General features: G+C 46.5%; 1 protein-coding gene across 2 annotated transcripts in view; it reads left to right on the top strand.

The window, feature by feature from the left end:
* Window positions 1-519: 519 nt before the first annotated feature.
* Window positions 520-13,496, top strand: part of LOC147685064 (GTPase IMAP family member 8-like) — a 131,256-nt gene continuing 118,279 nt past the window's right edge. The window contains exon 1 of one of the 2 annotated variants that reach the window (XM_086940948.1): window positions 520-607. The gene's annotated coding sequence lies outside the window, so the exon portion shown is untranslated. Of the gene's footprint in view, window positions 608-12,113; window positions 12,227-13,496 lie in introns of those variants that run through there. The other variant, XM_086940947.1, reaches the window with a different exon arrangement.

The raw sequence follows: 13,496 nt of genomic DNA, 5'->3' as shown, positions 1-13,496 counted from the left end.
AGACATCTCAGAAACAACGACTATCAGACTATATCCAATTGATACTGTACATAATTATAATTAATATACTATGCTAACATGTAACAATGAAGTGCATAAGAAAAAGAACATTAGTTTATAAAGCTACATTCTTTTGGGAGTTAGAATTTTAGTAATTTTACTTTTCATAACTTTATTGGTGACGAGGTGTCAGAGATGGTAAACTGAAAAAGAAAGTACGACCTCTGGAAAAAGACAAGAATCGTTCATTTCAATTGATATCCTTCTGTGTAGGTCCTGTAGATTCTACGAATGCATGGATATGTTTCTGGACACGTATGCTACGCACCTACCTGCCCGAAGGCTCTGCCCTGACAGCAGTGTGAACACATTCAACCGAACTTGACGGTCGAGCTCCTTACGCACTGTCAGTCAGTATTCCTTCCTTACACACTGCTACGTGCTGATTGATCAATCCGGTCGTTGTCTTCTACACGTGAAAGTGAAAGGAGATTGGGTTTCCGGGTCTCATGCTGAGGAACCTGCTCTTCTACTTCAGAGAGAGGTGCTCCGGAGAAGCCTGACGCGCTTGCAGGGGGAAACCGAGATCTAAGCGCAATCTGTGAAGGTAAAGCACTGCGACATTAAAAGTTGTACATAGCACAGGATATACTATCGACGAGGGAGTCTCTCAGTCAGATATCTCGGCATCTACTGACAATCGCTGTTGATTTAAAGAGTAATCTAGACAGGAGCAGGAACTGAGGCAAAAAGAGCTGACAGATTTATGGGGCGCACGAGTTATGGCTCATTAGTGCACCTTGTGTCTCAGTGACCAGTACATTGTGATATTTAGAAAGTCATATTTAGCACTGGTGTTGGTGCAGACTATTTCATTGTACTGAAATTGTATATATTTATTATATTTGCTGTCACCAATTGGTGTGTTGTGTCATTCACATCTGCACACAGGCTCACAAAGGCTTTTACATTGAAGGCGTGGGAGCTTCTCCAACATTCTTTTTCGAAAACATGGTAAAACAAGCATTGGCAAAACCAAAAGCCTTGCAGCCAACACCCTACCTTTGGCTTTGACAATGCATGTTATACTTATTCCTGGATATTGTTTATAAGCATTACAAGTCTTGATTATTTCTTTTATTGAGTTATGTCTTCTGTGGGGTATGGTAACATTGCTAGGACTCAGCATATTGCAGTGTGACTTCTCAAGTCCATGGGTTGGAATTCGTGAGGAGTGGGTGCAGGGGGCAGCTGAAGGCTGAAACAAGATAGTTTGTGAGGTCAGATCAATCAATTGCACTTCATTAATAACCAACAAGGCACTTTAAGCTATTTAGAAGTCCAGAAATGAGGGAACTTAATGGTGGGCACCCTAGCGTTGTAGGTCCTGAAGTATATACTGAGGTCTCATATATGTGGTTATCAGTATATGTTGTAATGTCTTTCCGGTAACGAAAAATGATGTACATTCATGATCGCTGTGGCTGTTTCTTTTTTTCCGTGTTTTTTCCATTTTGTTTTTATCTTCCTTTCTAATTTCTCCACCCCCCCGGTTTTTATTTTGGATTGAAACATATACATTGTACTTCTCTTCCTTGTTTACGAAAACCAATAAAGAAAATAATAATAAAAAAAAAACAACAAAGCACTGTAGAAATTTGTGGTGGTAGGATTATGATCAGCAATGGATTTAAGGAGGAGTCACATACATATTAGAGCTGAAGAGCATGCTAGGGGCAAGGTGTGGAATAGGGCAGAGCCTAGGATAGTCTCTCTTTCTGGTGACCTTGGGTGTGCACCATTGGTGTACTTTAGAAATAAATACACTAAATGTTCTTTTTCAAAAGTTCTCTTTTGAATATTATGAAAAAATGTTACACTTTCAGCGCACTGTTCAGATCGACCTAGCTCACTTGGATTGGAAATGTGATTTGTTTTCCCTAAAATACTCTGAAATAGTTTCACTGACTGTAACAAACTGGGTTACTGGTTGGAAGGAGGGGTGAAACCCTTTTCAAGCAGCAAACACACTTCTTGTCAGGGTGAAGTCACAAGCAAATCCCAAATTAACCTGTGCTCAAACCTCGAGTAGCTTGGCACAGAGCAGTCCGGCTTAACTTGTGTAAAGTATTCGTGCAACAATTCAAACAACAATAAAGTGAAAACACCACATATAAATGGTCCCACACCAGATTAGAAAAACAGAGACAATTTTAATTAATAAATAAAACACCAAAATGAGAAAACCCAGTCAGTTAAATCGGAGATATGCAATTTTGAAGATTTCAGTGAAAATAGTGCCAAAAAGCACATCTCGCCAACTGTGGGGACCTGGTCATGCTGAACAGGGACAAGGTCACAATTTCCGGCTGACCATGATGGAGTGCGGTCCTCCTTAGTCCGGCTGAACAAAGTACCATAAAACCTGGTCGCGGGGAGTCGTGAGGTCCTGTGTCAAAGATGTGTTGCACAGCAAAAGTGGTGCATTGGTTCAGAGGAGCTGCGAGGCTGTGATACGAGGTCATGCATCATTGAAGAGGATCCTGTTGTCAAGAAGCCTGTGATGGGAAGTCCAGCGTCAAGGATGCATTGCACAGCAGGAGCAATATGTTGAATATGAGGAGCTGTGAGGCTACAGTATGGAGTCCAGCGTTATCGTCAAGGATGCTGTGGACAAGGGGCTAGTGAAGCGAGGGCCTAGGCCAAACATCGTGAAAGAGCTATCCAACCCCAGCGCAGGAAACAACGACATCACCCCATCGCAAGACCTCTGCAACTCCCTCGCCTCATACTTCCACAACAAGATCGTGGACATACACAACAGCTTCAACAACCAACCAACGCACACCACGACCGAACAACCACCCCCCACCACCACCCTCCACGCCTGGACCCCGATCAGCACCGAGGACACCATCCGCACGATGAACTCCATCCACTCCGGATCGCCGACCGACCCCTGCCCTCACCACGTCTTCAACAAGGCCGACGCTGTCATCGCACCCCACCTGCGAGACATCATCAACACATCCTTCGACACCGCCACCTTCCCTGAGAGCTGGAAGCACGCCGAACTCAGCGCTCTACTCAAGAAACCCACAGCGGACCCCACCGAACTCAAGAATTACCGCCCCATCTCGCTCCTCCCGTTTCCAGCCAAAGTCATCGAGAAGACCGTCAACAAGCAGCTGGCCGCCTTCCTCGAGACGAATGGATCCCTCGACCCCTCACAGTCTGGCTTCCGAGCCAACCACAGCACCGAGACCGCCCTCATCGCCGCCACCGATGACATCCGAGCCCTGATGGACAACGGAGAAACAGCGGCCCTCATCCTCCTAGACCTCTCCGCGGCATTCGACACTGTCTGCCACCGCACCCTAGTACAGCGCCTCAGCAACGTCGGAATCCAGGACAAGGCTCTGGAATGGATCATCTCCTTCCTCGACGGAAGAACACAGAGAGTCCGCCTACCACCGTACAAGTCAGAGGCCACCGAAGTCATCTCCGGCGTCCCTCAAGGATCCTCACTGAGCCCCACCCTCTTCAACGTCTACATGAGCCCCCTTGCGGCCATCGCACGCCAACACAACCTCAGCATAATCTCCTACGCCGACGACACCCAGCTGATCCTCTCCCTGACCAACGACCCCGCCGCCGCCAGAGCCAACCTGCACGAAGGGATGAAAGAGGTAGCCGAGTGGATGACGACCAGCCGCCTGAAACTGAACTCAGTCAAGACGGAGGTCCTCATCCTGGGCTCTTCACCCTCCGCCTGGGACGACTCCTGGTGGCCTCCCGCCCTGGGCACCGCACCCAAACCGACAGACCATGCACGCAACCTGGGATTCATCCTGGACTCCTCCCTCTCCATGACCAGGCAAGTCAACAACGTCTCCTCGGCGTGCTTCAACATCCTACGCATGCTACGGATGATCTTCTAGTGGATCCCCACTGAGACCAGGAAGACCGTCACCCAGGCCCTCGTCACTAGCCGACTGGACTACGGCAACACCCTCTACGCCGGTACCACCGCCAAGCTCCAAAAGAGACTCCAGCGGATCCAGAACGCCTCAGCCAGACTCATCCTCGACATCCCACGAACCAGCCACATCTCCGGACATCTGAGAGACCTACACTGGCTCCCCGTCAACAAAAGAATCACCTTCCGCCTCCTCACCCACGCACACAAAGCCCTACACGACCAAGGCCCGAGCTACCTCAACAGCCGAATCAACTTCTACGCTCCCAAACGCCACCTCCGATCAGCCAACCACGCCCTCGCCGCCGTCCCCCGCATCCGAAGAGCGACTTCAGGAGGAAGGTCCTTCTCCTACCTGGCCGCCAAGACCTGGAACTCCCTCCCGACCGACCTGCGCCTGACCCAAGACCACCTCTCCTTCAGGAAGAAGCTGAAGACCTGGCTGTTCGAGCAGTAGCGGCACCCCCCCACCCCCAGCGCCTTGAGACCCTACGGGTATGTAGTGCGCTCTATAAATGTCTTTGATTGATTGATTGATTGAAAAGTGCGCAAAAGATGTGTCATGCAGCAGCATTTTTGATGAGGCTGTGAGGTCGATGAAATTCACTGCGATGGGAAAGTCTATACAGCAGAGGTGATGCGTTGGTTCTGGTCAGGGTTGCGCCGTGCAGCAGAGGAGATGCATCGGTTCTGCTGGATCCAAAGATCAGATGGCAGAGCACCTTACGCCCGATTTCAGGCCCTAACCTAGAGGTGACTTATAGGTATTAAAGAAGAAGGTTTAAGCCTGGCAAAAGGTTTTTTTTTTGCCAGGTGGAAAAAGCAGTTTAAAAATGTTGTTATGTGAATTTGTAGAGCATGTCTAATCACCTGTAACGGTAGCCAAGTGCTGGCTAGGGCAGGCCTGAGTGGGGAGGAGCTCATATCCGTTCTGTCTGGAAGGCCCATGTCTTGAGGCTCCTTTGGAAGTCCAGGAGAGAGGGAAGGTTCTGAAGTGTTTCAAGAGGTCATTCCAGGACTTGGCTGTGAGGTATGAGAAGCTGAGTCCTCCGCAACTGCTCTCCTTGATGTGAGGGAGTTGTGTTCTTGCCTGGGATGCAGATCAAAGCTGTCGAAGGGTTTGGTAGAATTTGAGGTAAGCTAGGCTGGTGTTGTGGAGAGCTTTGTAGACATGGGTGAGAAGGTTGAACGTGCATCTTTCCTGGACTAGGAGCTAGTGTAGATTGTTGAGGTGGGGTGAGATTTGATTATTTTGCATGATGTTGAGAATGAGTCTAGTGGTGGTGTTCTGGATGGTTTGGAGTTAGCATAGGATGTGAGCTGGAATTCCAATTTAGAGGGCATTCCCATAATTAATAGTTCTTGTGATAAGAACCTAGGTGACCGTCCGTCTCGTGTTCAGTGGTATTCACTTGAATACCTTGTGTAGCATTAGCATGATGTGGAAGCATGATAAGGAGACAGAGTCTCTGTCGGTGCAGAGACAGAATATTGAGTAAAAAATATTGAGTTGCACAAATATTCATTAATGATTATTATCGTGGAACAGAAATATTGAAGAATATCCTGGTCATGAATATCGACTTAAGGTAAGTAATATCGATTTTAAAAATATTGAAGTGTTTGACATTTTTCAGATCCCAAACGGCCCAAGAGCGACTTGAAAAATGCTTGATACATCTGGCTTAATTTCCCCAAGAATGAGTACTGCTGCTCAAAAACTCCTACCATCGATAGAAAATAAGACTGCCTTTTTCGGATTTCTTCTTAAAAGTCTGGAGTCTGTGTTCCTAGGTGGCCCTCCTAATTTGAAAACTATTGTTGTTTTAAATTGAGACATCTCAGAAACAACGGCTATCAGACTATACCAATTGATACTCTACATAATTATAATTAATATATTATGCTAACATGTAACAATGAAGTGCACAAGCAAAAAAACATTAGTTCATAAGGCTACTATCTTTTGGGAGTTAGATTTTTTAATAATTTTACTTGGCATAACTTTATTGGTGACAACGTGTCAGAGATGGTAAACTGAAAAAGAAAGTACGACCTCTGGAAAAAGACAAGAATCGTTCAATTCAATTGACATCCTTCTGTGTAGGTCCTGTAGATTCTACGAATGCATGGATATGTTTCTGGACACGTATGCTACGCACCTACCTGCCCGAAGGCTCTGCCCTGATAGCAGTGTGAACACATTCAACCAAACTTGGCGGTCGAGCTCGTTATGCACTGTCATTCAGTATTCCTTCCTTACACACTGCTACGTGCTGACTGATCAATCCAGCCGTTGTCTTCTACACGTGAAAGTGAAAGGAGATTGCGTTTCTGGGTCTCCTGCTGAGGAACCTGCTCTTCTACTTCAGAGAGAGGTGCTCCGGAGAAGCCTGACGCCCTTGCAGGGGGAAATCGCGATCTAAGCGCACTCTGTGAAGGTAAAGCACTGCGACATTAAAAATTGTATATAGCACGGGATATACTATCGACGAGGGAGTCTCCCTCAGTCAGATATCTCGGCATCTACTGACAATCGCTGCTGATTTAAAGAGTAATCTAGACAGGAGCAGGAACTGAGGCAAAAAGCGCTGACAGATTTATGGGGCGCACGAGTTATGGCTCATTAGTGCACCTTGGGTCCCAGTGACCAGTACATTGTGATATTTAGAAAGTAATATTTAGCACTGGTGTTGGTCCAGACTATTTAATTGTACTGAAATTGAATATATTTATTATATTTGCTGTCACCAATTGGTGTGTTGTGTCATTCACATCTGCACAAAGGCTTTTTCATTGAAGGCGTGGGAGCTTCTCCAACATTCTTTTTCGAAAACATGGTAAAACAAGCATTGGCAAAACCAAAAGCCTTGCAGCCAACACCCTACCTTTGGCTTTGACAATGCATGTTATACTTATTCCTGGATATTGTTTATAAGCATTACAAGTCTTGATTATTTCTTTTATTGAGTTATGTCTTCTGTGGGGTATGGTAACATTGCTAGGACTCAGCATATTGCAGTGTGACTTCTCAAGTCCATGGGTTGGAATTCGTGAGGAGTGGGTGCAGGGGGCAGCTGAAGGCTGAAACAAGATAGTTTGTGAGGTCAGATCAATCAATTGCACTTCATTAATAACCAACAAGGCACTTTAAGCTATTTAGAAGTCCAGAAATGAGGGAACTTAATGGTGGGCACCCTAGCGTTGTAGGTCCTGAAGTATATACTGAGGTCTCATATATGTGGTTATCAGTATATGTTGTAATGTCTTTCCGGTAACGAAAAATGATGTACATTCATGATCGCTGTGGCTGTTTCTTTTTTTCCGTGTTTTTTCCATTTTGTTTTTATCTTCCTTTCTAATTTCTCCACCCCCCCCGGTTTTTATTTTGGATTGAAACATATACATTGTACTTCTCTTCCTTGTTTACGAAAACCAATAAAGAAAATAATAATAAAAAAAAAACAACAAAGCACTGTAGAAATTTGTGGTGGTAGGATTATGATCAGCAATGGATTTAAGGAGGAGTCACATACATATTAGAGCTGAAGAGCATGCTAGGGGCAAGGTGTGGAATAGGGCAGAGCCTAGGATAGTCTCTCTTTCTGGTGACCTTGGGTGTGCACCATTGGTGTACTTTAGAAATAAATACACTAAATGTTCTTTTTCAAAAGTTCTCTTTTGAATATTATGAAAAAATTTTACACTTTCAGCGCACTGTTCAGATCGACCTAGCTCACTTGGATTGGAAATGTGATTTGTTTTCCCTAAAATACTCTGAAATAGTTTCACTGACTGTAACAAACTGGGTTACTGGTTGGAAGGAGGGGTGAAACCCTTTTCAAGCAGCAAACACACTTCTTGTCAGGGTGAAGTCACAAGCAAACCCCAAATTAACCTGTGCTCAAACCTCGAGTAGCTTGGCACAGAGCAGTCCGGCTTAACTTGTGTAAAGTATTCGTGCAACAATTCAAACAACGATAAAGTGAAAACACCACATAAAAATGGTCCCACACCGGATTAGAAAAACAGAGACAATTTTAATAAATAAATAAAACACCAAAATGAGAAAACCCAGTCAGTTAAATCGGAGATATGCAATTTTGAAGATTTCAGTGAAAATAGTGACAAAAAGCACATCTTGCCAACTGTGGGGACCTGGTCATGCTGAACAGAGACAAGGTCACAATTTCCAGCTGACCATGATGGAGTGCGGTCCTCCTTAGTCCGGCTGAACAAAGTACCATAAAACCTGGTCGCGGGGAGTCGTGAGGTCCTGTGTCAAAGATGTGTTGCACAGCAAAAGTGGTGCATTGGTTCAGAGGAGCTGCGAGGCTGTGATACGAGGTCATGCATCATTGAAGAGGATCCTGTTGCCAAGAAGCCTGTGATGGGAAGTCCAGCGTCAAGGATGCATTGCACAGCAGGAGCAATATGTTGAATCTGAGGAGCTGTGAGGCTACAGTATGGAGTCCAGCGTTATCGTCAAGGATGCTGTGGACAAGGGGCTGGTGAAGCGAGGGCCTAGGCCAAACATCGTGAAAGAGCTATCCAACCCCAGCGCAGGAAACAACGACATCACCCCATCGCAAGACCTCTGCAACTCCCTCGCCTCATACTTCCACAACAAGATCGTGGACATACACAACAGCTTCAACAACCAACCAACGCACACCACGACCGAACAACCACCCCCCACCACCACCCTCCACGCCTGGACCCCGATCAGCACCGAGGACACCATCCGCACGATGAACTCCATCCACTCCGGATCGCCGACCGACCCCTGCCCTCACCACGTCTTCAACAAGGCCGACGCTGTCATCGCACCCCACCTGCGAGACATCATCAACACATCCTTCGACACCGCCACCTTCCCTGAGAGCTGGAAGCACGCCGAACTCAGCGCTCTACTCAAGAAACCCACAGCGGACCCCACTGAACTCAAGAATTACCGCCCCATCTCGCTCCTCCCGTTTCCAGCCAAAGTCATTGAGAAGACCATCAACAAGCAGCTGGCCGCCTTCCTCGAGACAAATGGATCCCTCGACCCCTCACAGTCTGGCTTCCGAGCCAACCACAGCACCGAGACCGCCCTCATCGCCGCCACCGATGACATCCGAGCCCTGATGGACAATGGAGAAACAGCGGCCCTCATCCTCCTAGACCTCTCCGCGGCATTCGACACTGTCTGCCACCGCACCCTAGTACAGCGCCTCAGCAACGTCGGAATCCAGGACAAGGCTCTGGAATGGATCATCTCCTTCCTCGACGGAAGAACACAGAGAGTCCGCCTACCACCGTACAAGTCAGAGGCCACCGAAGTCATCTGCGGCGTCCCTCAAGGATCCTCACTGAGCCCCACCCTCTTCAACGTCTACATGAGCCCCCTTGCGGCCATCGCACGCCAACACAACCTCAGCATAATCTCCTACGCCGACGACACCCAGCTGATCCTCTCCCTGACCAACGACCCCGCCGCCGCCAGAGCCAACCTGCACGAAGGGATGAAAGAGGTAGCCGAGTGGATGACGACCAGCCGCCTGAAACTGAACTCAGACAAGACGGAGGTCCTCATCCTGGGCTCTTCACCCTCCGCCTGGGACGACTCCTGGTGGCCTCCCGCCCTGGGCACCGCACCCAAACCGACAGACCATGCACGCAACCTGGGATTCATCCTGGACTCCTCCCTCTCCATGACCAGGCAAGTCAACAACGTCTCCTCGGCGTGCTTCAACATCCTACGCATGCTACGGAAGATCTTCTGGTGGATCCCCACTGAGACCAGGAAGACCGTCACCCAGGCCCTCGTCACTAGCCGACTGGACTACGGCAACACCCTCTACACCGGTACCACCGCCAAGCTCCAAAAGAGACTCCAGCGGATCCAGAACGCCTCAGCCAGACTCATCCTCGACATCCCACGAACCAGCCACATCTCCGGACATCTGAGAGACCTACACTGGCTCCCCGTCAACAAAAGAATCACCTTCCGCCTCCTCACCCACGCACACAAAGCCCTACACGACCAAGGCCCGAGCTACCTCAACAGCCGAATCAACTTCTACGCTCCCAAACGCCACCTCCGATCAGCCAACCACGCCCTCGCCGCCGTCCCCCGCATCCGAAGAGCGACTTCAGGAGGAAGGTCCTTCTCCTACCTGGCCGCCAAGACCTGGAACTCCCTCCCGACCGACCTGCGCCTGACCCAAGACCACCTCTCCTTCAGGAAGAAGCTGAAGACCTGGCTGTTCGAGCAGTAGCGGCACCCCCCCACCCCCAGCGCCTTGAGACCCTACGGGTATGTAGTGCGCTCTATAAATGTCTTTGATTGATTGATTGATTGAAAAGTGCGCAAAAGATGTGTCATGCAGCAGCATTTTTGATGAGGCTGTGAGGTCGATGAAATTCCCTGCGATGGGAAAGTCTATACAGCAGAGGTGATGCGTTGGTTCTGGTCAGGGTTGCGCCGTGCAGCAGAGGAGATGCATCGGTTCTGCTGGATCCAAAGATCAGATGGCAGAGCACCTTACGCCCGATTTCAGGCCCTAACCTAGAGGTGACTTATAGGTATTAAAGAAGAAGGTTTAAGCCTGGCAAAAGGTTTTTTTTTTGCCAGGTGGAAAAAGCAGTTTAAAATGTTGTTATGTGAATTTGTAGAGCATGTCTAATCACCTGTAACGGTAGCCAAGTGCTGGGTAGGGCAGGCCTGAGCGGGGAGGAGCTCATATCCGTTCTGTCTGGAAGGCCCATGTCTTGAGGCTCCTTTGGAAGTCCAGGAGAGAGGGAAGGTTCTGAAGTGTTTCAAGAGGTCATTCCAGGACTTGGCTGTGAGGTATGAGAAGCTGAGTCCTCCGCAACTGCTCTCCTTGATGTGAGGGAGTTGTGTTCTTGCCTGGGATGCATATCAAAGGTGTCGAAGGGTTTGGTAGAATTTGAGGTAAGCTAGGCTGGTGTTGAGGAGAGCTTTGTAGACATGGGTGAGTAGGTTGAACGTGCATCTTTCCTGGACTAGGAGCTAGTGTAGATTGTTGAGGTGGGGTGAGATTTGATTATTTTGCATGATGTTGAGAATGAGTCTAGTGGTGGTGTTCTGGATGGTTTGGAGTTAGCATAGGATGTGAGCTGGAATTCCAATTTAGAGGGCATTCCCATAATTAATAGTTCTTGTGATAAGAACCTAGGTGACCGTCCGTCTCGTGTTCAGTGGTATTCACTTGAATACCTTGTGTAGCATTAGCATGATGTGGAAGCATGATAAGGAGACAGAGTCTCTGTCGGTGCAGAGACAGAATATTGAGTACAAAATATTGAGTTGCACAAATATTCATTAATCATTATTATCGTGGAACAGAAATATTGAAGAATATCCTGGTCATGAATATCGACTTAAGGTAAGTAATATCGATTTTAAAAATATTGAAGTGTTTGACATTTTTCAGATCCCAAACGGCCCAAGAGCGACTTGAAAAATGCTTGATACATCTGGCTTAATTTCCCCAAGAACGAGTACTGCTGCTCAAAAACTCCTACCATCGAAAGAAAATAAGACTGCCTTTTTCGGATTTCTTCTTAAAAGTCTGGAGTCTGTGTTCCTAGGTGGCCCTCCTAATTTGAAAACTATTGTTGTTTTAAATTGAGACATCTCAGAAACAACGGCTATCAGACTATATCCAATTGATACTCTACATAATTATAATTAATATACTATGCTAACATGTAACAATGAAGTGCACAAGCAAAAAAACATTAGTTCATAAGGCTACTATCTTTTGGGAGTTAGATTTTTTAATAATTTTACTTGGCATAACTTTATTGGTGACAACGTGTCAGAGATGGTAAACTGAAAAAGAAAGTACGACCTCTGGAAAAAGACAAGAATCGTTCAATTCAATTGACATCCTTCTGTGTAGGTCCTGTAGATTCTACGAATGCATGGATATGTTTCTGGACACGTATGCTACGCACCTACCTGCCCGAAGGCTCTGCCCTGATAGCAGTGTGAACACATTCAACCAAACTTGGCGGTCGAGCTCGTTATGCACTGTCAGTCAGTATTCCTTCCTTACACACTGCTACGTGCTGACTGATCAATCCAGCCGTTGTCTTCTACACGTGAAAGTGAAAGGAGATTGCGTTTCCGGGTCTCCTGCTGAGGAACCTGCTCTTCTACTTCAGAGAGAGGTGCTCCGGAGAAGCCTGACGCCCTTGCAGGGGGAAATCGCGATCTAAGCGCACTCTGTGAAGGTAAAGCACTGCGACATTAAAAGTTGTATATAGCACGGGATATACTATCGACGAGGGAGTCTCCCTCAGTCAGATATCTCGGCATCTACTGACAATCGCTGCTGATTTAAAGAGTAATCTAGACAGGAGCAGGAACTGAGGCAAAAAGCGCTGACAGATTAATGGGGCGCACGAGTTATGGCTCATTAGTGCACCTTGGGTCCCAGTGACCAGTACATTGTGATATTTAGAAAGTCATATTTAGCACTGGTGTTGGTCCAGACTATTTAATTGTACTGAAATTGAATATATTTATTATATTTGCTGTCACCAATTGGTGTGTTGTGTCATTCACATCTGCACAAAGGCTTCTTCATTGAAGGCGTGGGAGCTTCTCCAACATTCTTTTTCGATAACATGGTAAAACAAGCATTGGCAAAACCAAAAGCCTTGCAGCCAACACCCTACCTTTGGCTTTGACAATGCATGTTATACTTATTCCTGGATATTGTTTATAAGCATTACAAGTCTTGATTATTTCTTTTATTGAGTTATGTCTTCTGTGGGGTATGGTAACATTGCTAGGACTCAGCATATTGCAGTGTGACTTCTCAAGTCCATGGGTTGGAATTCGTGAGGAGTGGGTGCAGGGGGCAGCTGAAGGCTGAAACAAGATAGTTTGTGAGGTCAGATCAATCAATTGCACTTCATTAATAACCAACAAGGCACTTTAAGCTATTTAGAAGTCCAGAAATGAGGGAACTTAATGGTGGGCACCCTAGCGTTGTAGATCCTGAAGTATATACTGAGGTCTCATATATGTGGTTATCAGTATATGTTGTAATGTCTTTCCGGTAACGAAAAATGATGTACATTCATGATCGCTGTGGCTGTTTCTTTTTTTCCGTGTTTTTTCCATTTTGTTTTTATCTTCCTTTCTAATTTCTCCACCCCCCCGGTTTTTATTTTGGATTGAAACATATACATTGTACTTCTCTTCCTTGTTTACGAAAACCAATAAAGAAAATAATAATAAAAAAAACAACAACAAAGCACTGTAGAAATTTGTGGTGGTAGGATTATGATCAGCAATGGATTTAAGGAGGAGTCACATACATATTAGAGCTGAAGAGCATGCTAGGGGCAAGGTGTGGAATAGGGCAGAGCCTAGGATAGTCTCTCTTTCTGGTGACCTTGGGTGTGCACCATTGGTGTACTTTAGAAATAAATACACTAAATGTTCTTTTTCAAAAGTTCTCTTTTGAATATTATGAAAAAATGTTACACTTTC

This window comes from Lissotriton vulgaris, chromosome 10 (genome assembly GCF_964263255.1).
Source record: "Lissotriton vulgaris chromosome 10, aLisVul1.2, whole genome shotgun sequence".
In the NCBI taxonomy this organism is placed as follows: Eukaryota; Metazoa; Chordata; class Amphibia; order Caudata; family Salamandridae; genus Lissotriton; species Lissotriton vulgaris.
This window is presented reverse-complemented; position numbering and strand designations above follow the sequence as displayed.